At 43.8% G+C, this 26533-nt stretch overlaps 1 long non-coding RNA gene across 1 annotated transcript in view; it reads left to right on the forward strand.

Annotated features, from left to right (window-relative positions):
- The first annotated feature begins 2525 nt into the window (after positions 1–2525).
- The window catches only part of LOC141369939 (uncharacterized), a 65016-nt gene continuing 41008 nt past the window's right edge, over positions 2526–26533 (forward strand). Inside the window, exons 1-2 of the long non-coding RNA XR_012373542.1 lie at positions 2526–2590; positions 24932–25016. This is a non-coding gene — a long non-coding RNA (uncharacterized lncRNA). The remainder of the gene's footprint in view (positions 2591–24931; positions 25017–26533) is intronic.

Here is a 26533-nt window from a genome sequence, read left to right on the forward strand (position 1 = left end):
TTCTGGATTTTCCTGGGATTTGAGTTCTTTGTGTTTTGCTTTGGCCTCAGAGGCAGAATTCCCTTACTTGGTTCCGTCCCTCAATTCTTCCAGGTCTTTTATTCAGAGAATCTTTCCTTGAACTTGCTTTTCACCTCTTCTTCCCCAACCCAATCCCTCACCACCCATTGCTCCATTTTATTTTTCTTCATAGCACTCAACACATTTTTTTTTTTTTTTAAATCCCCAGTACATAGAATAGTGCTTAGCACTAGCAGGCACTCAAGAAAATATTTGTTGAGTAGGCAAATGTATTGAAGATCTTGAAAGCCATGAGTTTTGTACTTTCTACCATTTGATGTTGGGTGTGACTAGATGACTTACTTTGGCCAATGAACTATGTGAGTGTAAGTGACAACATATCAGTCAGGTGGAAGCTTTAAAAAACCAGGGCATGCTCTGTTGCCTTCTCTTTTCTTCTGTCAGGCTGACTAGCAATGTTAGAGAGAATGGCTGCATTGTCATCGTGGGTCCCCCAGAATTATTACAATGAATGGAGCTTCTCCTGACTTCTTGTGGTAAACATGTAATATGAGCAAGAAACAAACCTTTGTTGTTTTAAGCCATAGGGCTTTGTGGGTTGTTTGTTACCACAGCATAACCTAGACTCTCCTGACTGATGAAAGTGCCAACCTTGTAATTTGGTCTTCGTATTCTCTCTTCCCAAGAGAGAGATCTGGGTATCATTCACTTTTAAATGAAAGTTCTGTGATTAGAAAAAAAAAAGTGGATGTGGTATGACAATATCACGTGGGTCACATCTGACTTATTCAAAGAAGTCTACCAGACAGCCTTTGGTCAGCTTCTGTTTCATGTGCACTTTAGGCACTGGAGAATGAGATTAAGTCTCAGAAGTCATTTCCTTCAGGGAGCAGAGGTCTCTCCACAGGAGACAGCCCTCACCTACCTCCAGACCCTATGCCATTTGTTCTTTTTCAGTTTCTGCTGTACCGACCAAGTCTGTGCTGCCTCTGATTAATTTACCTCTTTTATGTCAGTGGGATAGACAATTATCTTAATACTCAATTTCAGATTAATTGTTTGAAGTTTAGTATGGTGGGGAAAATAAGACCCCAAAGATTGGGCATCAGAGGATTTTAGTTTAAGTATCTTATTTACTAGCTCTGTGATTGTGGGTAAATTGTTTAGCTTTCCTGAGTCAAAGAATCCTAGTTGTAAAAGTTGGATGATAATGTGAGTCTATGAGAGTCCAATGTGAGTCCTCTTCCCAACCAAAATTCTTGAGGCAAGATGTGTTTTTGGAATTCTGAATTTTTTACTTTTTATTTTTTATGTTTTTTTAAAGATTTATTTATTTATTTTAGTGGGGCAGGGAGAGAGAAGAGTGTGTTTGAGCAGGGGGAGGGGCAGAGGGAAAGAATCTCAAGCAGATTCCCTGCTGAGTGTGGAGCATGATGTGGGGCTTGATCTCATAACCCTGAGATCATGATCTGAGCCGAAATCAAGAGTTGGACATTTACTTGCCTGAGCCACCCAGGTGCTCCTGGAATTCTGAATTTTTTAGATTTTAGAAAAGTAACATGTTACATATGATATATAGATCAAAAAAGCCCAACAGGACCTAGGATGTCCTCCGAAAGCAAATGTATTAATATTTCTGCAGCAAAATGTATAAATATTTACATAAGTAGGGTAAGGACTATGAAGAGGCTCATTTCAACTCAAATCAGGCTTTTCATCACATTCATTTCCCCCAAACTTTTGGTTTTAGAGTTTTAAAAAAAATATGGATAATGTACTGTGGACTTATTTTTCAAGTTGTTATAAAGAATAAATGAGGGGCACCTGGGTGACTCAGTTGGTTAAGCATCTGCCTTCAGCTCAGGTCATGATCCTAGGGTCCTGGGATCGAGTCCCGCATCAGACTCCCTGCTTGGTGGGATGCCTGCTTCTCCCTCTCTTCCCTGCTTGTGCTGTCTCTCACTATCTCTGTCTCTCTCTCAAATAAGTAAATAAAATATTTTTTTAAAAATAAAGAATAAATGAAATAACGTGTATGAAAAGGACGTTGTGTACAGTGTCACCAATAATAATGAGAATTGTTGTATTATCACAGCACAGAATTGGTAGTTCATTTAACAACATTCAACATAACATTCAACAATAACAGTAATATTCAACGAGCATCTACTATGTGTTTGTCACTGTTCTAGGTGCTGGTACTTATGTTATTAATGGACCAAGGATCCATTTCTTCCATTTAGCCTCTTGCCCAGAGGATGCATGTGTTTCTACACAATATTTTCCCAAGTGTGTGTACACACCAAGTCAGTCTCTTGATTGTTTTTTAGGCTTATTAAGATACTTCATTATTTGGAGATTTAAAAAATACTTCAGATAAATTGAGTTTTCTACTTTTCAGAACAAGTTAGCCCTAGAAGGTCTTCCGGTGAGTCACATTCTAAGCAGAGAAATCTGGCATTGAGGCATAATTAACATTCTGGGTTGCCCCCAGTTTCTATGGAGATGAGTCTAGCCCCTTGGGGGGAGGAGTGATAGATGTGTAATCTCCAAGATAAGTAACTGACAGGTAAGAAATTTTCCTTTCTCAAATGCATTAATTATTCACATTCATTATTCATCAAACACTGTGAGTTTCCATTTAGAAATTGGACCAAATAGAGAAATTCTCCCCTGTCCACCCCTCATAATCAAATTCTTCCAGGGACTGCTAAGCATTTGAGTAGGTCTGCTATTTGGTCTAGTTTAATGGCAAGTGTTAGTCTGATGTTGCTGGGAGATGGAATGAAGATTAAACACATTGTTGACTTACAATAGCACAGACTTTTGGGGGGTTTCAACTTTGCCAAGTTGATATTTTCTTATTATCATTTCTTTCTTCTACAACATTAGCTTTCTAAGAACCCAGCCCTTACCTGTCTTGTTCACTATCATATTCCCAGCTCCTAGAACAGGATATAGACACTTGATTAGTGTTTATGAAATAAGAGAATGAATGGAAGACATTTGGGTCTGGGGATGGCAGAACCCATCAGAGGAAATGCACATATGAGCAATCCAGCCCTAGTTCCTTGAGGGATTGCTGTCTACACCCTCCTCTCCCCTGCTAGATGAAAACATACACTGAGACACAGAGAGAAGGCAGTTGGGGCAAGACCCTTAGCCCATTCCAGGATTGGAACCCTTTGGCACATCCTTTAAATCCTTTCTTATTGCGAACATTGCCTTTTAATTGACTTATTTGAACCTAGACCTGTTCTTTGCCTGAGGTGTATCCCAGAACCATGATCAGTCAGGAACTATGGATTGCCTCAACAGGCCAGGCTGTGAAACACCCAGAGTGCCTAGTCCCAGGATCCAGCCTCAGTTCAAGGTTTGCAAAAAATAAATTCTCTAATCGCTGATTTGTTCAATGACCAATTTCCCAAAAACATGTTCTCTATGATCAACTTACAGAGTAGATAGCCATTGGTGTTCGATGGGAGGCTTTCAAAAGCTCTTGAGTTTTTCAGTGGTGTCTTTTTGTTCAGTATTACTGTTAGTTTCATCAGAGCTGGGTCTCTGTGGCAGGTCAAGGCTTCTTGTTTGTAGATTTTCTTCTCATTGGATCTGTGACTTTTGGGCATGAGAATTTTTTTCATGTATTCTAATCAGGCATTGTGCGTGTCTTAAATGTTAAAGATAGTATAAAAGACAGGGCAGGTATCTGCTAACACATTCTAAATCCACTTTACTACCTAAATACTTGTTGACTTATTCAAACAAGTGAATATTTTGTTTGGTTTTGAGCATTAGAGAAGCTTCAGGATCTGAATTATTAAACACACAAGAAACTGATGTTTAGTCCCCCTGAACTGAAAGGGCCACGTGACTGAGGGGAAGCAGTTTCAGGAAAGCTAAAACTAATTGTGCTTCTCAATAGCACATCCTTTCATTAATTAATTAATTCAACATGCATTGAATTCCTTTTTAGTGCTGGACCTTATTCTAGGGACTTGGAATAAAAGAAAAATAAGACAAGATTTCTACTTTGGAGACAAGTCTGCCATTTTGAAGTTTCCTGGTAAGATGGAAGGCCCATTCTGTTGAATTCATTTAACCTTTTTTTTTTTTCCTTTCAATTTTGTGGTCATTCTTTTAGCCTGTTTCACCTTGTACTCTGACAGGTATAACTTACGTGTCTTAAACATGTTGGAGTTGATCTTCATGGCCCATCTTAATTCTTGCAAAAATGTCCTTTCTCATCTTACAAACGTGCTGTGTGTGGTAACAGACGCAGCTTCATCCCCTCAGCCCCTTCCTGCTCTCTCTTGCCCCAGCAACCCTGTCCCTTCAGGGACCACGTGAATCTGAAGACCTGTGTTCAAGTCCTGCTCTTCCTTTGGAAACTCGTGCATCTGTTAAGTGGGCTAATGCAGACTAACTCACAATGTTACTGCAAGTAAAATGGAGCTAAGAGTACTTTGTAAGCAATAAAACAATAATGTGAGAGATTATAATAGATTAGAGCAAGTCAGGTTCTAATGCACAAGTAAGGAAAACACTGCGGGAACATAGAGGAGAGACAATTAGGGAGATCAGCAAGGTTTTGCGAAGCTGATATGGTGTAACTTGGCCTTGAGATTAGGAGATCTCTAGGTGAAGCAGAACATTCCAGAAAGAAAAAAAAAGCAGCTGGACAAAGTCTCAGAGGCACCAAAAAGTCCTATATTGTTAGCAAAAAATGAACAAGAGTGATTGTAGATTGGGGGGAAGTCATAGGTGTTGATAAATTAGGTACAAGTCAGTTCCTGAAGAGCTCTGTATGCCATATTAAAGAGTTTGAGCTTTATTTACAGAGCCACTGAAAAGTTTCTTTTCTTTTTCAAGATTTTATTTATTTATTTATTTGAGAGAGAGAGAGAGAGAGGGCGTGCCTGCGCAAGCAGGGGGCGGGGCAGTGGGGGAGGGAGAGGGACAAGCAGACTCCACACTGAGCACAGAGCTCAATGTGGGGCTCCATCTCACTACCCCGAGATCATGACCTGAGTCGAAATCAAGAGTCAGATGCTTAACCCATTAAGCCACCCAGATGCCCCGAAAAGTTTCTTTCTACAAATAGTTTCTTGTGTGAGCCAGTATATGCCAAGCACTGTTGTAAGCACTTGTGATTTATCAGAAGAATCATAAAAAGAACATCCATGCATCCAATTTAAGAAATAGTTTAAGAGATGACGGATCCCCTGTGAAACTCTCAGTGTTCCCCTCCTTGGTAGAACCCTAATTCCCCAAGAGTAACTCAAACGCTAAATTTGGTGTTTGTTATTCCCTGGTTTTTCATTACAGTTTTACTCATACGTGGGGTTCAATGAATATTTGCTGGATAGAGCAATGAAAACACATGTCCCCATGTGGGTGGTCTCTGGTGCCCTGTCTCACAGGTGTTGCTCCCTTTTCTGCTGCATCCATTATCATTCCACATTCTTAACGTGTCTGTCACTCTCAGGTTTCTTGATTTACACGCTGGTGTGAGTCTTTATCAGATAGTTGTGTTTGTTATCAAAACAACTTTATACAGATTACTCTCAGAATTCCATTCAACATAGCAATGATTTATAATTTCTACCTCTTCTTCCCATCTTTATCCATGTTAAGTGGAGTTATTATAATCTAGATATTTTGTGTTTTGTCCTTGAGCTTTTTGCTTTGTGTTATTCTGTAATGCCTGTATTTCTAGATAATGTTGGTATTCATTATTTTTATGAGTTCCCAATATTTTATCAAGCAAATATATTATAATTTGCTTTATCATAATTAAATTGCTGGATATTCAGGTTGCTTCCAATTTTAAACTATTATAAGTAACATTGCTATAAAACATTCCCTTTTTACTTAAAAGATTTTTTTTTTGTTTTGAATTATTTCCTTAGGATATATTTTCATGAATGCGATTACGTGGTCAAAGGCATGATTAATTTTGTGGTTCTTGTTACCTGAGGGGTTTGCTTTACATGAAAAAAACATTGTTTATTTTTCTGATTATAAAAGTAATTCATGCTCATTATAGAACACCTGGAAGACACAGAAATGTGTAAAGGGAAAACCAAAACTCTCCTAATCTTATCCCACAAAGATAACCATCATGAACATTAATTTTTTTAATCCATCATTAATATTTTGGTATATTTCCTTTAACTTTCAAAAATTGGAATCATATATTGTTCCATATCCTGCCTTTTAAACTTGACTGTCAGCTCTTCCCATGTCATGTAATCATTTTCAAAGATGTAATGTTTTTTAATGGCCACGTAATGTGTTATGTGGATGGCTATCAATCCCTTCTTACTGAACTTTTTACTGGAACAAATAATGCTGTCAGTGAACATCCTGATATAGGATGAGAATTCTGATTATTAGGACAAATGTATGGAGGTAAAGTGCTAGAGGAAGGATACAAATATTGTCAGTTTTTGATCCATGCAGGAATCATGAGCCTTGATTTGTAATATTCCTTTGCCACTCTATATCAGTTTCCTATTGTTGCTGTAACAAATTACCACAAAGTTAATGGCTTAAACAAATACAAATTTATTATCTTAGAGTTCTGGAATTCAGAAGTCCAAAATGTGTCTCACTGGGTTAAAATCAGAGTATCAACAGGGCTGCATTCCTTCCAGAGGTTCTAGGAAGAATCCATTTCTAGCTTCTAGAGGCCACCGGCATTCCTTGGCTCATGACCCCCTTCCTTCATTTTCAGAGCCAGGAGTGTTAGGCCAAGCCCTTACACTGCCATCTCTCTGGCTCTCCCTCTCCTCTCCCTCTTCTACTTTTATATCAGAAAATGATTATATTGGGCCCTCCTGGGTAATCCAGGCTGCTCTTCCTATCTTAAAGTCAGCTGTTTAACAACCTTAATTCCCCTCCTGCCATGTAACCTAATATATTCACAGGTTCTGGAGATTAAGACATGACCATCTTTTGGGGTGTCATTATTTTGCCTACCACACATTCCTTCCTTTGTGTATTGTCATCCTATCTCCCATTGCTTCGTTTTGGTCAGGAGTCAGTTCCACCAGGATTCAACAGAAAGCCAGAAGTGTTTTGGTCCTTAACTATATGTGTAAGACACTACCAGATACAGAGCCCTAAAAAATTTCTGCTGATGGAGGAAATATTTACTTACATGAGGACCTTAGTCAAAGCAAAGTATGACTAGTGATGAAGAGTAGTCCCAAGTAACTCAAAGGAACACAGAGGACAGCCGATTAATTTTTACTCTGGAAAGCTTCCTGAAGGAAGTGCCACTTAAACTGAAAATGTAATGATGGCTAGAATTTTTATAGGGTAGAGACGGCGAATGGCAAAGAAGGACCAGAATGACTAAAGGCACAGAGAATGTGTTCAGGGATTGCTTAGTCTAGTAGAGTGCTTTCTGATAGAACTTTCTATGGTGACGGAAATGTTCTATATCTGTGGTGTTCAATAGGGTGGCCACTAGCCAAATGTGGCCATTGAGCACTTTAAATGTGGCTGGTGCAGCTGAGGAACTGAATTTTAATAAATTTAATTTTAATAAATTTAATTGTAAGTAGTCACATGTGGCCAGAGGTTGCCATTGGGACAACACAGATCTAGAGTGACTAGAACAAGGGATCTTTTGGGGAAAGGGTTTTTGAAGACTGCATTAGAAGATTTACTGAGGCAACATAATACAGTAGAGGGCCTTGAGAGACTCTGGACTTGGGAACAAAACTGAGGGTTTCAGAAGGGAGGGGCATGGGGGGATGGAGTAACCAGGGGATGGGTATTAAGGAGGGCACATTGTGGTGATGAGCACTGGGTGTTATATGCACTACACTGAACATTACATCAAAAACTAATGATGTACTATATGCTGGCTTATTGCAAAAATGAATCATGAAAAAATTAATTAATTAATTTAAAAGACAATAGAGGGCCTTGAAAACCATGCATTGGGTAATGGGGAGTCACTACAGTGTTTTGAGCTGGAGAATTACATGATCACAAGTATGTCAGGCTTAAGAAACTATTCTGATGGCTTTTGGAGGATGGGAAAGATGGGAGGAAGTTTAAAGCCTGTTGATACCAGGACTGATGCACAAGTCCTATTAAGTTCTACATACTTCCTAGTCAGTATTAACATTTTAGGGTGGCTTTATGTCCATGCTCTGGGCATTAGTATGCAGATATCTGAGGATATATGGATAGCCTTTCCTATTGGATTCTTAGCACTATTGGATACTTCCTATATCTTCTGTATACAACTGTATTAGGATCTGGTTTAGAATTTTCCTAGCATTTTTATTATTTTTCCTTCAAATTTTAACTTAAAGCAAGTGATTGTAAGGGCTGTGAGGGCACAGACAACATTATTCATTGTTGTATTTCTAGCTCTTTGAAGAAAACTTGGCGTTGTTTAACTGTTCCAAAAGTATTGTGTAAGATAATGTTTTATTAGGTTCATGCAGAATCTTGTGGCTCTGATAGGATTTCCCCATACCTTTCCAAAAGCCCATTGTCAACCACAGTCCTGAACAGACTCTCACAATCCTCTTATGTAGCCAAATGTTCACCTCCTACAGTTGTTTGTCTTTCAAGGTCATACCTTTCAACTGGAAGAAGTTGGCCCCCCAATCTCTCAATTTTTATCCAGTACTTCCGAGTGTCGAGAGAGTTATCCATAGCCGTTTGGATGCTTTATGGATCTATAAATAAGTGTAGTAGTTGGTTGCATTTGGGAAGCTTGGTCATCCCTGTGACATCTCATGACCTTGTACTCCTCACAACCTGTCCACCCAGCTCAACAGAGACAAATCAACCTTGGTAATGGAGCACTTCCCCCAGGCAATTATCACTTATTTCTTTGTACTGTTAGTACTTAAAAATCCTTATTTTTTCCGGGTAGTTGACCACTCATTTTGGCACTGTTTTTATATTATCATTTTATTATTTCCTATATATCTTGTTCTTTTTCCTCTCCTCACTGTAGGATAAGTTCCTTAAACACAGATGTAGAAGTAAACAAAGACCATCCAAATGAGAATAAGCAAAGGCTATTTAGGCAGAGTTTGCTATACTAAGGGAGTCAGCCACCCTCACTTGGGTTGGGCGGAGATTCAAAGGCAGGCAGGGGCATAGGAAAGCTTTCTAGTGGGAAAAAGGGAATGCTTCCCGTGTGCCCTGACTGGAGGCCGTTGGCATAAATAAGCCGGAGGCAGGCTAACTAGAAGCAGAGCATTCTATGTGAGTGGTTAGGAGTGCATATTTGGTTTTCTTTGTTTGGTCCTAAGTTGGACGCCAGAACAAAGAGGGAACCTGTCAGTGATTCATCAGTTTCCACTGTTTGGAGCTGATTGCTATAGGAGTCATTGTTTGGCTTCCTTGAATGTCGCTTGTAGATAGTGGATTGTCTTCCTGGACCAATGGTTGCAGATTGTGGGTCAGAGTCCTGTTTTTATATACGTCTGGCCATTGTCCATTTGTATATTCAGTCTCTCACAGGGACTGTATCTTAGGCTTCTGTTACACCTGGCCTTCCCCCATGCTCTTCAGGCTCTCTAGTGACTTCTACATGCCCAGACATAACACAGGTGTATGGTCCACATTTGGTTGAATGATTTGGCTGCACATCCTGTAGAAACGGACACTGAGCTGGGAGTTGGCTTGGGCGAGTCATTCAGTTCTATTCCGGTGTATTCCATTCCCTTCACATTTACAGTAACCCTGTGAGATGTCAGGCCCTAAAAACCAAGCTGATGGCACAGAGAAGGGCAATACAAAATCCCTGCTCTCAAACAGTCCTTAACAGATCCCTCTTTACACTTTAGGTTTTCAACTGTAAAATAGCAACAATAATTGCATCAAGCTGTTGGGAGGGTACGATCACATGAAGTACATGAAAGCATGCAGCATGTTGTAAAGAGTTATAAGCTGTGAGGAAGTTTTGCTATTTTAAATGTTTAATAATTGTTTTTCTGAAAAGACAAAGTAACGCCGGAAGATGATGCATCTTGATGAACTTTTCCTCCATATTTTCTATAATTTATGATATAATCACGCCATGGACAGAGAACCTCTGCATTTCTTTTTCTAGATTTTTACTGAAGGATCTGGGTATAATTATACCTCTGTCTTTTCAGGGGGTGATACAGTTTCAAAAGCCTGTTTAAAGGATTTCTAGTTGCCAAGCTGTCCTGTGAACTGGCCAATACGATTCCTTGAATCGTCGCCCAGTGCGGACCCAATTTATATTTGGAATTTCATGCCATCTTGAAGGAACATCATCCAGTGCCAGGGTCTTCTTGAGCTAATTGGGCTTTGGCAGTGATGTCATTCCATGGTGGGCGTTTGTCGAGACTATGGCAGTGATAACGCAAGTCTCATTTTCGGCAGCGTGTGCCCATGTGTGCAAAAGGCTGCTCCCCTCCCTCACAGACAATCACTCCTCCTGCTGTAGTTCCACTTCTGGTCCCTTTCTGAAGACGGGAGATCAGTGGGCTATTTATACCCCATGGCTGGAAACATTCCTCTCCTTCTATTCCACGTGCAACTATTTCTCCTATTATTAATGTGGCTTAAAATATAATGAGGGAGAGCAATCATCCAACTTATCAAACTTTTTGATAGGCAGGGAACAGTCATAGAATCACAGAGGGAGGCATCTCCTGGGGCTAAAATGACAGGTGTTGCGATGAAGCAGATCTGTGCGCAATGGCTGCCCAGCCACTGTTAGCCGTGAGCATCGGACAAGGTTGTTAACCTATACCAGCCTGTTTCCTCACCAGTAAGATGAAGGTAATGCTTTTTGTCTCATGGGGTTGTGGGTTAAATGTAACCCAGATTTATGGCTGTTCCTCTATGTCTGGTGACTTTGCTGACCTCCGATTTTCTTTCTACCCTGTGAAGTAATCTTCATGACCCAAGAGCATTGGGGAATAAGGAAGAATTTTCTGGTGATTTTCCAGGGGAGATGGAGAAGGTTTCATTACATGTATCACAGTGGGTTTTCACAATCCCTAGGATCCCTCCAGAACACTGTCCTCAGCCTCTGCTCTATTATTTCTGAACAATTCAGTTCTGCCCCAAACTTGCACACTGTTGCAGTCATGGCAGTCCCACGGGCATCTTGCTATCCAGTAGTTCAAAAGCCCTGCCATTAAGTGGACATCCAACTGTCTATCAGAAGGAACTTTGGCACTTGTCCCTTATTATGTCAGTATGTTTTTTGGGGTCTCATCTTTCACTCACATGGTCTATCAAAGTATTGCTTGCAGTCATGTTCAAGTTTTCCCCCCTGAGAGGTGTCCTGAGGGACAATATAAAAACAACTTCCCTCATTTTGCTACATTAGTTTTGTATTACATAATACATATAAAACACTGAGCACCATACTGTAGTAGTCACAGACATCATAGTCCTCAACAAACAGAAGTTCATTTTTTGGGCAAAGTGAAAGCTATGTAGTGAGATACATAGCTTTGATATATCTGGAACAACTGCTGTACTTAAAAATTTATATCTTGTGCTTGTCTCTTAATTATTTACATTCCATTAGAAAAGATATCAGCAATCCTAAGCTGTAATGCCCACTTCAAGGGTTTGTCACTGTGGACTTAAACTCCCATCTGGAGACCTGGCCACATGTCCACACAGACAGCTCAGTAAGCCATCAGCATGTTTTCCTCCTTATACGGAGAGGTTAAATGACTTTCCCAAGTTTACATCAGCCTCTAAATTGCAAAGGTATGGGCTACCATGTAATTTTGTTAAAGAAAATAAATATTTGACTGCCATTTTGTCTTCTCCAACAGGGAAGTTGCATTGACCCCAACCCACAATGTCCCATGGTCTCTCAGTGCTTCAGTGAGTAGTCATTGATGTTCCTAGCTGGTTTAGTCTCTTCTTTCTGGGTCTTAGCAAGTCTTTTTGGACGTCATTCTACCACTGTGTGGTTTGTCAACTCTTCTGCTGGCCTGGTCACTTTTTATCCATTTAACTAGAGAATGTGCTCTGGGCCAGACACTCAGCCAAAGGCTGGGGAAACGGGGGGGGGGGGGGGGGCGCGCGGGGAGGAAAAAAGTTCTTGGTGAACTCAGCTGCATCACATGGAGTAGTAAGCTGCAAAACACTCGATGATCTAGTGTTCAAGGCAGGGCAGGATGGGAGAGATTCATTTTGCCTAGGAAGTAGGGAGCCAAGGAAGGTTTCAAGAGCCCTGGTGTTTGATACGGACTTTAAAGAAGAGGAAGATTTTTTTCTAGGCAATGAAACAGATGATGACAATCATTACAGACTTTTTTGGGTGTGCCAGCCAAAATCAAAGTAAGAACTTCAAGGGGGAAAGGAAACTCAAAGGGACAGAATTAAGACCTTTTATTACATCATCTCTTCCTGTGTGGAGACCCCATTCACGTACTAGAGGGCTTTGTATTTTCCTTTAATAAGGAAGGCCATTCCCTTATAAATGAAGGTTTTTTTCCCTCTTAGTGAGGTTAAATGACTTGTCCAAGTTTGTGTACTCAATAGGTAACAAACAGAATATAAACCCAATGCCTGTCACAGGGTCTAACCCTTAGTTTGTGGTCAATAGCCAATATTTACTGCATGAACAATGAATGAATGAATGAGTGAGTGAATGAGAAAATCCAGTTCTCCTGACTCCCATATAATATGATTTCTGCTACTTGGCATTTGTTGTTGTTGTTTGGTCACATGTTAGCTGATGATTATCACCGTCTCAAGCAACATCCCAAGGATATACCTTGAGACCTTTGTGGCTCCTCAAGTTCATGAAAGCATGAATTTTTAAAAAATATTTTATTTATCTGAGAGAGAGAGAGAGAGAAAGAGAACACAAGAGGGGGGTGGGGGGGCAGAGGGAGAAACAGACTCCACTCTGAGCGGGAAGCTGGATGCGGGGCTCAATCTTAGGACTCCTGGATCATGACCCAAGCTGAAGGCAGACGCTTAACCCATTGAGCCACCCAGGCACCCCAGTTTTTTCTCTTTTAATATGAACATTTTATATAGGGCAGGGAGTCCACCAAACAGTTTTAAAAATTGCTTTCCATTCTCTCTGACCCTAGTCTCACTACCTTTCAATCTCTCCTGCCCATACACATCAGGGGCTTGGCCTAAGTGTACCTTGACCTGCACCCCTCATATGCTTTCTTTGTGGCCTGTTACAGGCCAATATTGCTTTTCCAGCCCAGAGTTAGAGCTTCCAACCTTCCCTCTTATCCTTTCCTTTCACTTCATTTATTCTTGCATTCATTCAACAAATATTGAGCATTTCTTAAGAATTAGACCCTGTACAGTGTACTGAAGATCCAGAGGTAGAGAGGAAAGACATGCAGTCTCACCTCATGGAGCTCACCCTCCAGTGGAAAAAAACAATAGAAAATGAAAGTTATGTTATGTATTGGTTTATATTATGTCATGGTAGTTTTGTTAAGTGCCACAAAAGGGAAGTATAGGATGGTGAGGTTGGTTAGCAGGAGAATCTAATTTGTTTAGGAGGGTTAGGAGCAGCTTCCCTGAAGGACTGCCTTTAGGGAGTAGGAAATAGCTCAGCAAAGAGATGGGGATGGAGGGGGCATTCCTGGCAGAAGGCACAGTATGGGTAAAGGCCCTGAGGTAGGACAGAACTTGGTTTTCCCAGAGAGATTTAGAAAGCCTCACAGGACTCTCATGGTCTGGCCCAACAACAGCTTCACGATGGCTTCCTACTGCACTGGGAGCAAAATCCCAAGTCCTTCTTCTCATAAATAAGATCACACATAGTCTAGAGCCCCTACTACAGCTCAGATCTCATTTCTTCCATCTTCCCCCTCCCCCTGGCCTCATCTTGCTATTCCTCAGAAATGGCAAACATAGTGCATTTTCTGGGCACCTGCATTTTTTCTCCCTTCTACCTAACCACCCTCATACCACATATCTTCATAGCTCACTCCTTCATTTCCTCTGGGTTTACACTAAAATGTTCCTGGAGCGGACACTCTTCTGCTCACTCTGCTCGCTCTTCCTATGATAGGGGGTAGAGCCTAGGGGTAAAGCATTGGACTGCACTCTTCCTATGACAGTGGCCTTCCCTCGCTCTCTGTTCCACTGCTCTACATGTTGTTCTTGATCACACCTACCACCAGCTGGCATATCATTTTTATTTGTCAATGAATTGTCTCTCCACTAGCTTGTGAGGGTCATGATTAAAGCTACATTTTTGATTGCTGTATCCTCAGCACCTAGAACAGTGCCTGACTCATGGTTGGCACTCAACAAATATGTATAACAGCTGAATGGGAAGGGTGATGCAGGACCAGACTGGAGGGAAAGCCAAGAGCCAGACCCTTTGACATGTACCATATATTTTCATGCCTCTGGGACCTGCTCGTGCTTTTCCTTCTGCCTGCGATGCTCTTCCCCACCCGCTTCCACTGTCATCTCCCACAGTGGAAGTCCCATTGACATAGCCATTGTGTGAACTTCCACATAGCATTTAATTCCTCTTTGGATTCTAGTGGGTGGGATATATGTTTGACTCGTCCTCAGATAGACAGCTCCCATTGGATGAAACCATATTGGATTCATGCCTGTACCCAGTCCATCACAGAGCTTGATCCAGAGTAGGTACTCAGACAAGTCTGTGCTTAATTGGCTGGCAAGAGGACAGTAATCCAGGAGAGCTAATAATCCAGGTCGGGAATTATAGTGAGGTCAGGGAGCTGAGCCAAAGTCATGGCTCCATTTGAAGGAACATACAGTTAAGAGCATGAACTCAGAGACTCATTGCCTGGCTTTTGAATCTAGCTTTGTCATTTACTAGTGATTTATTTAAACCCTAAGGCCTTAATTTTCCTATCGGTAAAATGGGTATAATAAGAGTACCTCTCTCATAAAATCATTACAAAATTTACATCAATCACTATATGGAAGTATTCAGAACAGTACAGAACATAGTAAAAACTATATACATCTGTTGTTTTGATACATAAATAAAAAGCCTAGGATACTGTCTACAGGCAAGAGACCTCAAAGTCCAGGGGAGGTCTGAACTTGGTGGAGGGGCAGCACCTGGAGATTCACTTGGGAACCCTGGCAGGACAGTTGCAGGGAAGGTGATCTTGGGAGCCAAACCCCAATCCAAGCCCATTCTCTAGTCTGTTTTACAGAAGGGGAGACTGAGTCCAGGAAGCATCTTCCCCAAGCTCCCACCGTGGCAAAGGAAAGCTGACACCTCCAGTGGCGCCCCCAGTCTAATGCTCCCCCTGCTATTTCCCCACAGTTTATCAGTGGGAGCCAATAACATTTCCCAGATGGTGATCTATTATTTATTTTCTTGTTGATTTCCCTCCTTTTTTTCTCAGAGCAGTCGAGGAAGTTTTTAGGAAGCATTAGAAGGCAAACTATCATTAAAGACAAAATTAGGACTAGGAAACGTATACATTAAAAGAAGAAGCCAGAATGATGGTGAGGTAGGAGAGAGCACTGATGACAAGCAGATTATAAGGGTCTATGCAGTTGTTCTTTTCATGTGCAAATTAAGTTCTGAGCTTCCTAACTGCCAAAGTGAAAAGAGATACATGGACAGTTATATAGAAAAGAAGACCAAAGTGCTTTTCTAGTTCTTAGCCCTAAGAGAAGTTCCTTGTTTGTGCCAGGCTCCACAGGATGACACTGAAACTTTTTCTTCTGATGATCACCATTCTTCTGTCCTGGAGCTGTCTTGGCTGATGGGTTGTCCGGATTTCTTCCCTAAGGGGGTTAAAAATTCTGAATTTGCTTGAAAAATCTTAGATCCTCATTCTGACTCTGCTGTGATTATGGGGTTCCCCTGATCAGCCAAGAAGTACATTTGTGATTCAATCTCTTAGAATTTCATGGTTCTTAAAAACCTTAAAGGTCATCAAGTCTAACATCCCCATTCCACTCACCTTCTGATGTTTGAATCCTCTCTGCAACAACTCCATCAAGTGGCCATCCAGATTTTTCTTGAATGCCCCAGTGACAGGGAGCTCACTACCGCAGAGGGTGTCTCATTTCATCTGTCCATGAAGTTTTTTATTCTATCAAGTTGACATCTGAATCTTGGCCATACTTACTGAAAGCTACATTTCATTACTGAGGAAAGAAATCAAGTCAAATGGCCAGCAGAAAGAAGCTCTGGGAATCCTGAGCTTCCTTAGAAGTAGACTTTTGTTCAAATAAAGTGTTAAAATTAAAGCAGTATATATCTGAGTGGGGCCAATTGGCATTAACTCATCACAGCATATGGTGTGCTTCCTTTTATATGCATGTTTAGCAGCTAGTGGGTACCAAACCTCACACAGCTCTCAATTGCTAGCACTAATGAAGGATCTGTTTGCTTTGGGGGATAAAGATGGTATCACTGATTCACAGTTGTTTTTCCAGGAGTGATGAACAGATTTCATTTCCTCATCCCCACTCTCTTGCTCGGTCCTTTATCGTCCCCACTACCACTACCTTCTTCAAACCTCATTGTCTCTTGCCAGGACTGTTCACTTGCCTCTGACTGGCCTCCCTGGCTTGGTTCTGGCCCTCTCCGGTCTAAGATCACACTACCGGAGGGATCTTCATCAAGCACAGATTTGCCATATCACTTCCAGCTTGAAACCCTTCAGTGGTTCCTGTTAGCTCCTTCATGGAAGCCAAGTTTCTTAGCATGGAAGGTAGGCCAGGCAGAGGAGGGGGTCACTTGAGGCCACGGAATGGGACAAAGATAACTGTCCCTCTTTCGGGGTCAGTGGTGTTCCCAAAGTAGTATAAGGCCTTCTGGAACAAAAGCTTACATTTGGAGAACTTTACAGTATTCATTCTTTCCACAGACAAAAATTAATTTTATCTCCAGCGAGCAGAAGAAGAAACATTCTCTCAATGCTACCGGTAACAGTACGGCTACTACTGATTATAATAATAATATTGAATATTTTTATAGCTTATGTGTCAGGTTCTGCCTCGAAGCACTTTCTTATTTCATTTAATCCTCACGACAAGACGATGGCACTTGCACGGCCCTGAGAAGGAGCACCCCCTCGGTGCCTCGCTTGCCTCACCCTCGTCCCAGCCTGGGCAAGACCCCGGACCCCAGACAGGTTTCAGGGGTGGCAGCCGGGGGCGGGGTATCTCAGATGGGAAGGTTGGCCTGAGCAGAGGTTCAGCCTCGCTGCTGGTGGTCAGATAAGAAGACCCAACCCAGAGTTTTGCAGCCGGGGTCGGAGACCCCGGAGGCCATCCTCATAAGTCACATGGTGGAGAGGAAGCTTCAGGGCTGGGATCCAAGTTCCCAGCGGTGTGTGCTACCGGTGGGGGGCGGGGGGGGGAGGGGCACATGCACTGTTTCATTTCTGGTCCTCAGTTTCCCCCTCTGCACACACAGTGTTGACAACCCCCTGTCTCCTTCCCACGTCCAGTTTGCAAGTGGCAGTCAAGGTGTCTGATGAGCAGTAAAGTGAAGCACCAACACAGCATGAGGCCGGGAGAGGGTATCCGAGTGGGTCCAGCTCATCCCCACCCCTGACTCCCTCGGAGAGCGTCGGGCATGACTTCCCCTTTCTGGGGCAAGACTTCATATGTCATTAAGGTGATTGAGAGAGCTCAGTTTGATGAAGGCAGCTGTGCTTCCTGTCCACACAATCAGATCCCACCATCCTGGCCCAGGGGCAACAGGCAGCCAGGAGCAGCACGGCCTCCAAATCCGAACCCCAGCTCTGCCCTCTTGGCGAACGCTTCTTTGGGCTCGGCCACAGTGAAATGTCTCCTTCCATATAAACATGGGGCCGTGCCCCTGCTTGCCCATCCCATCACCCACACTTCCTCTACAGCTTAAAACATGCCACTTCCTCAAGACTCGGAGGCCCACCTTAGGAAATGTGAGATCCATGTTGATAACTAGCTAGAAGGCTAATTGGAAATAGTTTGGGGTTTGCATGTTAGCTCTGTCAAATCAAGTAAAAAAATCATTCTTATCTCCCATAACCAGCAGTTATGCAAGTCTGCCAATGGCATTAATTAAAGCACGTTCTTACTTCTCAGAGCATTGATCGTAAATGAGGAACAGGAACATTCAGGGGCCTATTTTATTCTCCGCAGGAGCCAAAGCCCCTTCCGAATTCATGCCCTATGGGAAGAGTCTTATCCTGGAGGGCAAGGTTATCTGATTCCTTGTGGGCAGATATTTAAGTTCTGTATTTATGTAGCACTGTATCTGTCCCAGGTGTCAGCTTAGATGGGATAGGCTGCCCCCCAAGGGAAGCTTCATACTTCCCACAACAGCACTCGAGATTTCAAGCCTTACCTCGACCCTGTGTGGCGGGCAAAGTGGATGCTGGCTGCAGAACAATTTTACACCCACTACCCTTTTCTGATCTTCACAACAGCTCTCTGATGCTGGTTATTTTCCCTGCATTGCAGATAAAAAATCTTAAACTTGCTTGCTATAGAATAGGGTTGAACAGAAGTTTTGCAAAGGGTCAGATAGTAAATATTTTAGGCCTTGTGGGCCATGAGGTCTCTGTCACAACTCTCAATACTGCTATTGTAGCATGAAAACAGAGACAGACACTAAATAAACAAAAAACATGGCTGTATTCCAATAAAATTTCCATTATGAAAAGAGATGGTGGGCCATACTTTTCTGAGCTCTGCTGTAAAACACTCAGAATATTGTGCGTGGGGAGATGCCCTCGGTAAATAGAAAACCTTAATGAGGGCATTTGTTATAAACTCAGTAAATGTAATTGAGTGCCTACTATATGTCCAGCACTGTAAGGGATACGTAGATGAGTCGTAGGTAAATCGAGGAGCTCCCGGTACGGTGGGGGAGATAGCTATTTGAACTCACATCACTATCATGTATGTCTCAGAGTGCTCAGGGCCAGTAAAGAAGGCAGATGGGACTCAGAATTCACAGCATCAGGAATATCAAGGAGCTTTCTGGAGGAAAACACGTTAGCTGGGCTTTGAAGAACAACATGGATGGCACCCAAAGCCTTGTTTATGGGGCCGGCGGCGGGGGGGCATACTTGTTGGAAGGTCACTGCGATCATACTTCCTCTCCTCATTCTGCTCCTCCAACCACTAGAGACCGGCCGTGTTCAAAGCCAGTGCCCAAGCGAGAGACCTTGTGGGACAAGTGTGGTGGTGAAGGGCGCCTGAAGATCTGGGCTCAGGATGGTGCTCCAGGCTGACGGGAAGAACAGATCCTAATTAGGCCATGCAAGGGCCAGCTGGAGCGACACAGGTGGTTTTGGGCAGCCAAGAAAGAGAAGTTAGGGTAGAGGACATCCCATGGCACTGAGTCACAGGGAGGGGCGGTGGCTGTTGTGGAAACTTCGGTGGCAAGTCACAATGCTGTGGTTGCATCCCTGACTCTGGGTCCTGCGCCAGGAGGAGCCCCCCACACTAAGTACAAGCAGAATGACCTCACTTTGGGCTTGTGCTGGGGTGCTGGGGGGGGTTCCCAAGGCACATTCATCGCCGTTGTCTGTTCATCTTCACAACAAATCCTTACAAGATTAGTACTACCACTCCCATTTCACAGGTGGAGAAGCCGAGGCTCAGAATAAGGCACTGCCGCACCCATGCATTTGAAGCTAGATCTGTGTGACCTCGAAGCCAGCACTTTTCTCACTGCTCTATTCTGCTCCACGGGACACGCACCAGCAGTTAGAGATGGAAGAGTAGGAGAAAGAGAGAACCCAGGTCAGAATCCCAATCAGCAAAAGCCTCTCAAGTGGACTTAGGGCTCAAAAGAGTGCATTCCGCAGGAGACAAATTGCCACGCGACTGGAAGCGCCGGGCCCCCACGGAACATGCTTTTATTCTGGCACAGTCTGCTAGAGGCGGGGAGAGCGGCCCCAGGCTGTCTCCTTCAATCCTCCGAGCACATCCCTACCCCTACCCGCGTGCCTGCCAGCCCGTGGGCTTGGGAATGCTTCCGGGCTCTGCCCCCTTTGCTTCCAGCCCTTCCTCAGCCTGGTCCTGCTGGCTTCTAACTCTTTCCAGCCAGCAGCTTTGGATTAATTATTTCTTTGGGCGGGTTTTCAGGGTTCAACTGTCAGAGTATCCACCACCAGGCCTCGGTGTTTATTCCTGAGGACTGCATGCCCAGGCCTCACATTTGTGTCAAGCCCCTGGTGTCTATTTTTAACCTCATCTCAAATCAGGGTTATGCACACAGTCTCAGTGAGGCACTGCCAAGCCTGGGAGACGACTCTTCGTGTGCCACTGAAAATTCTCTCTCTTTATGAGCCCTGAGGGTATAGTAAACTCATTGATGATTTCTCTGATTGTCTTTGGAGAGTAAACAAACAGGCACTGCTTTGTTCATGTGGTTGAAAAGCCATTATTTTTTTTTTTAAGCAAATATTTCAGGGATACTGCAGTTTACTTGGCCCCATTTTTGCATTTCTTTCTTTTGATATAAAGTACTGAACGCCGCAAACGTGGAGATGCCCTGCAATTCTCTCGATCCCTGAGTAGCCCTGGTGCCCCCAACAGCCCCAGTTTTCGGGGAATAGGAGTCAGATGGAGAATTCTGCCTCTTGCCTTCTGTCCAGATCTTGGTTCACAGCACGGCTTCCAGCTCAGTCCCCAGTCAGCGCTTCTGCCCACACCGCCACTGCCTTCGTCTGCTCTTCTTCATCTCTCTTGGACTGTGATTTAAACATTCTGGAACATGATCCTTCTGTCACCAGTTTCTTCCCGTGCACTCCATTTCCCACACTGCTCTTACAGTGAAATCTCTATAAAAAGCACATCTGATCATGCCCTCCCCGGCTGAAAGCCCTCCTCTGTAGCTCGGTTTTACTCCCAGCTTGGCTGGGGTGGGGGTCTTCGCTGCTGTCATCACCCGACATGACTTGTCTAGCGTAGGGATGCCCGCAGAGGACAGCACCCTTCGGTTCCAGAGAAGAGAAGCTCCCAGGGCCACTCCCTTCCCCCACCTTAACCCCTCCAGCCACAGCAGACCCATCAAACAGACAATGTGGTCATTGTCTGAGGCTCTTTCCCAGATCCAGGAAGGGACGTCCCGCATCAAGCTACAAAATGCAGATACTTCCTCCTTGTTTTAGCCCACACCAGAAAAGGCCTGAGGTCCTCGGGGCTATGTCTGACTTTCTGCCGTTGGGTTCCCCTCTCTCAGGTTCTCTTTCCCCACACGGTTTTCTCTTCAGTCTCAAGTGTGATGTCCTCACTGCAGACCTTTGCCCAAGGGGCAGCTCTCTCTCTCTGATTTCACCAAGTTGAGTGACACCTCCGGTTTTGGCACGTCCCAGAATGAGAGGTGAGGGTGGCTCTCATCCTCCCGGGGACTGGGGACCAAGCCCCTTTGCATCAGTAGATTAGCATATGTCAGCCTGGCCCTTTTTAGAAACCTAGGTCTCCTCACTGTCGCGTCTGGTTTTGACTGCCGAGCTTGGCTTTCCTTGAAGAGAAGCCAGGCTAGCTGTAGGTGGCTGGTTTCTTTGCCAGAAAGGTGAAGGGTAGCATGGCTTGGATCCATAGCTGATAGAAAGCAGAAACAGAGGGGTCGCCGGATTCCTGCCACAGTGAGCAGCTGGTCGTCTGTATTAGCTTCCGAGGGCTGCTGTGACAAGTCACCACACACTTGGTGGCTTAAAACACCAGAGACATCATCTCTCACAGCTGGGGAAGCCGGAAGCCTGAAATCACGGCTGGCAGGGCCATGCTCTCTCTGAGGGCTCCAGGAGAGAATCCCTCCTTGCCTCTTCCAGCTTCTCATGGCTCCGCACGTTCCTCGGGCGTGGCAGCATCCCTCTGATCTCTGCCTGCTTCTTCATGTGGCCTTCTCCTCTGCGGCCTTTCCCTTCTCTCCTGTCTCGCATCTCCCTCGGCCTTTCCTTCATAAGGGTACCTGTCATAATAATCCAGGATAATCCAGGAGGAACTCCTCTTGAGATCCTTAACTTAATTACATCAGCAAAGACCCCTGTTTTAAATAAGGTCAGATTCATGGGTCCCAGGAGTTAGGACATGGACATATTTGGGGGAGCCACCAATGAAGTCCTTTGTGCGTTTGCATCAGTTCCTGATCTACCCTTGATCCTTGATGGTCCTTCACCATCTTCCCACCTGTGCACCATCATCATGTTTTCCTCACTTTGCAAACGAATTTTATCCTTAAAGTATGAGCTCCAACATCACCTTGTTCCTAAAGCCTTCCTGGAGTCCCAGAGGCACCATCCCATGTTCTGTCCTCTGGAACCCCGGGGCATGTTGCTCCCTTGCCTGGAAGGTACCTGCCAGCCTGAGTCTGGGAAATGAAGCCTGTCAGGCAGGCGAGTGCACAGGGCCAAGCAGGAGAGAGCCAGACGGGGAGGGAGCGTCCAGGGTGGCCACGGAGCTTACTCAGCAGCTCTTCTCACCCCCATCTCTAACCCCAGCCAGCGGCTGCTTCTCAGAGGGGTCAAATGCCCTAGAGCAAGAGAAGGGGGCTGCAGCAGTGGATGTCATGGGAAGAGCCTACCCTTTTTCAATCTCTCCTACTTTTCATACACGCTCAGAAATTTCTGATATGGAAACTACCCAAGGATCCATCAGGGGGGGACTGGATAAAGAAAACATGAGATACACACACATAAACACACACACACACACACATTCACACAATGGAATATTATTCAGCCATAGAAAAGAAGGAAATCCTGCTATTTGGGACAACAAGGATGAACCTGGGGGATATTATGCTTAAGTAAAATAAGCCAAGCACAGAGCCAATGTATGGTCTTACTTAGACATGGAATCTAAAAAAAGTTGAACTCACAAAAACAGACATCAGAATGGTGGGAGCCAGGAACTGGCGGTTGAGGGAAACAGAGAGATGGTGGTCAGTGTTGGTTTGCGACCTCAGGAGTTCCCCAGATGAAATTTGAAACTGGCCTCTGTACACACAGGACAGGGAGAGGCCGATGAAAGAGGCAGCCCACTTTAATTTGGCAGGTGGCAGTTTTAATAAGCAAGGGAACTCACGCACAAGGCTTGTGTTGGATGGCTGTGAGATGAGTAGATCTCTATACCAGCCCGCAAGAATCTTAAAGTTTATATAGAGGCCTTAACAAGGTTTAATCAGGTATATCATCCAGATGGTCTCAACAACACATTGCTCTCTCAAGGCTGTGACCTTGAAAATGGTCAATGTGTGGGAACAGTGGGCAGAATGTATATTCCAAGGACGGGGAGGGGCAAAGAGCCTCCAATTACCTGTGTCCATTACCAGTGGTCATATCCTCTCGATGACTTCCTTCGACGGTTAAAGGGCACAAATTTCCAGTTATAAGGCGATCAAGATTTGCGGCTTAAATTTTTTTTTTTTATTTTAGAGAGAGAGAGAATGGGGGGAAAGGCAGAGGGGGAGGGAGAGGGACAAGCAGACTCTGTGCCGAGCACAGAGCCCGAGGTGGGGCTCTATCTCACGACCCTGAGATCACGACCTGAGCTGAAGCCAAGAGTCAAACGCTTAACCGCCTCGTCCACCCAGGCACCCTGATTAAGATCTGGGGAGGTAATGTACAGCACGGTGACTATCGTGAATAATACTGTATTGCGTACTTGAAATTTGCTAAGAGAGTAAATCTTAAGTGTCCTTTCCACACATAAAGAAAATGGCAACGATGTGAGGTAGTGGGTCTGTTAATTAGCTTGATTGTGGTAATCATTTTGCAGCATATACATATATCATATCATCACATTGTGCTCCTTCAATATATACAATTTTTATTTGCCAATTATTTCTCAATAAAGCAAGGGGGAAAAAAAGAGGTTCCTTTAAGAAGAATAAGGTCTTTCCCTTCCCATCAAAGGAAAGACAGGAGAGAGAGAATCATCCTCTGCATGTAGTTTCCATCTGTGCCTTCTCCACTTAGCTGCAAGGGAGGTGGAGAGCAGAAGGGCTCTTGAAAGATGGCCCTGGCAAAGGGGCAGACCACAGACACCAGAGACATCCAGGATGATGGTCGGTGCTGCTCCCCCTCGGCTCTCAGGGCCTATAGGAAAGAAGCAACTTGCGGCTGCAGAATGAGTGGTGAATTAGGCAACACCAGTTTCAAAACTGAGCTCTGCCCCGAGTGCCCATGACCTTCCCTTCTCTGGGCTTCACTTCCCTCATAGGAAAATGAGATGGTGATTAGGTGAGATGTGAGCGCTCAGTGGTTCCAGGAGGAGCTCTCATCAAGGACCGCTTTGTTCTCTGGAGATTGACTAGAACATTTCTGCAAGGCTGTCTCAGCACATGAATCTGTAAGACCACAGCACAGGAGATCCTCACTGCCCACACAGTTTTGGGAATCACTGGAAAGTTAACAAATACTTGCTGGATACAAGGACAGTGCCAGCCTTTGAAAGGCACTAAGGACAAAGAATCTGTTCTGGTTCTCAGAGGGCTTATGAGCTAATGTAGGGGCACATGTCTTTAAGAGTTACCATAATACTGGCCAGACAGTGAGGCATACTATGATAGAGCAAGTTAAGGGAAATCCAGAAAGGCTTCAGGGAGGAGGTGACATTCTAGCTATGTTTAAGTGTGAGGAGGAAGTAGGCAGGCAGTAAAGGAGAAAAGGAAGGAAGGGCATCCAGGTAGAATGACCAGTCTTGACAGAATTCTGGTGGTTTAAAGCAAATGGGCTGATGTGCCTAGGTATGAAAAATGTTAAGAAATGAGCCCCAAGAGGTAGATTGGAGTCTGAATCAATTTTAAAGCATTTCATTGCCCCTAATCAAAATCAGTTCAAACTTGCTTAAACATTAAAAGGGATTTATTCATTTATGGAACTGGAAAGTCCAGGAGTAGGGCAGATTTCAGAATTGGTTTATTTCAGTGGCCCAAGAATGTTCTTAAAGTCTGCCTTCTCTCTGTCTTTCTCTTCTGCTTCTGCAGGATCAGCTTCATTCTAGGCTGGTGCCTCTCTAGCCAAAAGATGGTTGTCAACTCACTCCTCCCAGGGATATGTTCTTCCTTGGAGGTAAGCCTTTGGTTCAAGAATAGAGAGAGAAGATTATTTCTGGGAGCTCTCTTGGAAGATTAAGGTGGTTTCTTTTATAGAAGCCTCCAGCAAATGTCTACTTCATTTCACCAGCCTGAGTTGGGTGGGTCATATATTCATTCCTGAATTTATATCTGTGGCTGGAGGTGGGAGCTATGCTCATTGCCATAGACCAATCACAAGCACGACCCAAAAGTTGAGACTAGAGGCAGCTTCCTCCAAATCCAGAGTACTACGAGGTTAACAAAAATTGGGATGTAATACCCCCCCAAAAGAAGGAGAAATAGATGTTGGAAGGTGCCATAGACATTGTAGATTCCACAGACTCCTTTGTAGTTACAGGATCTACATGTGGCCAACGATCTGCCAACAGGAGGCTGAAATGAACAACAGGAGGTGTTGACTGTGTGGGCAGATTGGTTCTTCTGGCAGGCATGGTGCTGGGGACATAGGCTTCTTCTGGGGCAACTGTGGTGGAGCTTCTGGGTCCATTCATACTAGAACAGTATGGAACAGTGGGAACTTTGTCCTGACAATGTGGCTCCATATTTGTTATTTCTGATTATAATGGGATTCAAGCCTGGTTCTTGGGCCCTCCTGGAGATTCTGTGAGATACCTAATATCCTTTCATAAATCCCTTTCCGCTCACATAAAGTAAAGTGGATTCTGTTTGCAGCTAAGAACTCTGACAATTGCTGACTTCCTCTCTAAAGTTCCATGTCAGGAAGTTACTTTTATGGAAAGGGATGCAGCCTTTATCCGTTTATGTGCAGGACAAGAACCACTGATGAGTTTCAAATGGGAGAGTGGTAATGATAGGACAAGATCTCATTCCCCTTTCCAACCCACCATTCTCCTGAAACCGTAACTCTCAAGGTCACCCGTGACTTCCATTTTGCCAAATCCATGGGTCATTTTTCTCTCGCTCTCTCTCTCTCTTTTTAAAGTAAACTGTTTAGCAAAATCTGGTGCAGTGAATTGCTCCCTTTTGCTCGGTCATTTTCTTCTGGCTTATTATGTGACAGTTTCCTTGTCTTCCTCCCACCACTGGCCACTGTCTCTCACTATCATTTGCTGGTCCCTCCTCCACTGCTGAACCTCTGGACATTGGAGTGCCCTAGGCTCTTCTCTTCCTTATGAATCCCATGGCTTCAAATAATAGGGATATATGCCAGTGACACTTACATTTATATATTCAGCCCAAACTTTCTATTTCCCTCTGGATTTGTGTATCCAGCTATTGACTTGATGTTTCACTTGAATGTCTAGTGGATACTTGTAACACAGTCAAATAAAAATGCTTATTTTTCTCCCAGCTTACTTTCTTTCATTGCCCTCATTCATAATGGCACTGCCATCCACTCAGTTGCTCAAACCCTAAGCCCAGAATCAACCTTGGTTATTTTTTTTTTTTTTTACCAATTTTCCCATGTCAAATCCATTGGAGAGTACTGGGAGCTCTACCTGCAAACTGTCTTGAGCGCATGTGTCCATT

Source organism: Callorhinus ursinus, unplaced genomic scaffold, assembly GCF_003265705.2.
Source record: "Callorhinus ursinus isolate GAN/ISIS: 27379988/994484 unplaced genomic scaffold, GSC_fseal_2.0 scaffold24, whole genome shotgun sequence".
Lineage (NCBI taxonomy): Eukaryota > Metazoa > Chordata > Mammalia > Carnivora > Otariidae > Callorhinus > Callorhinus ursinus.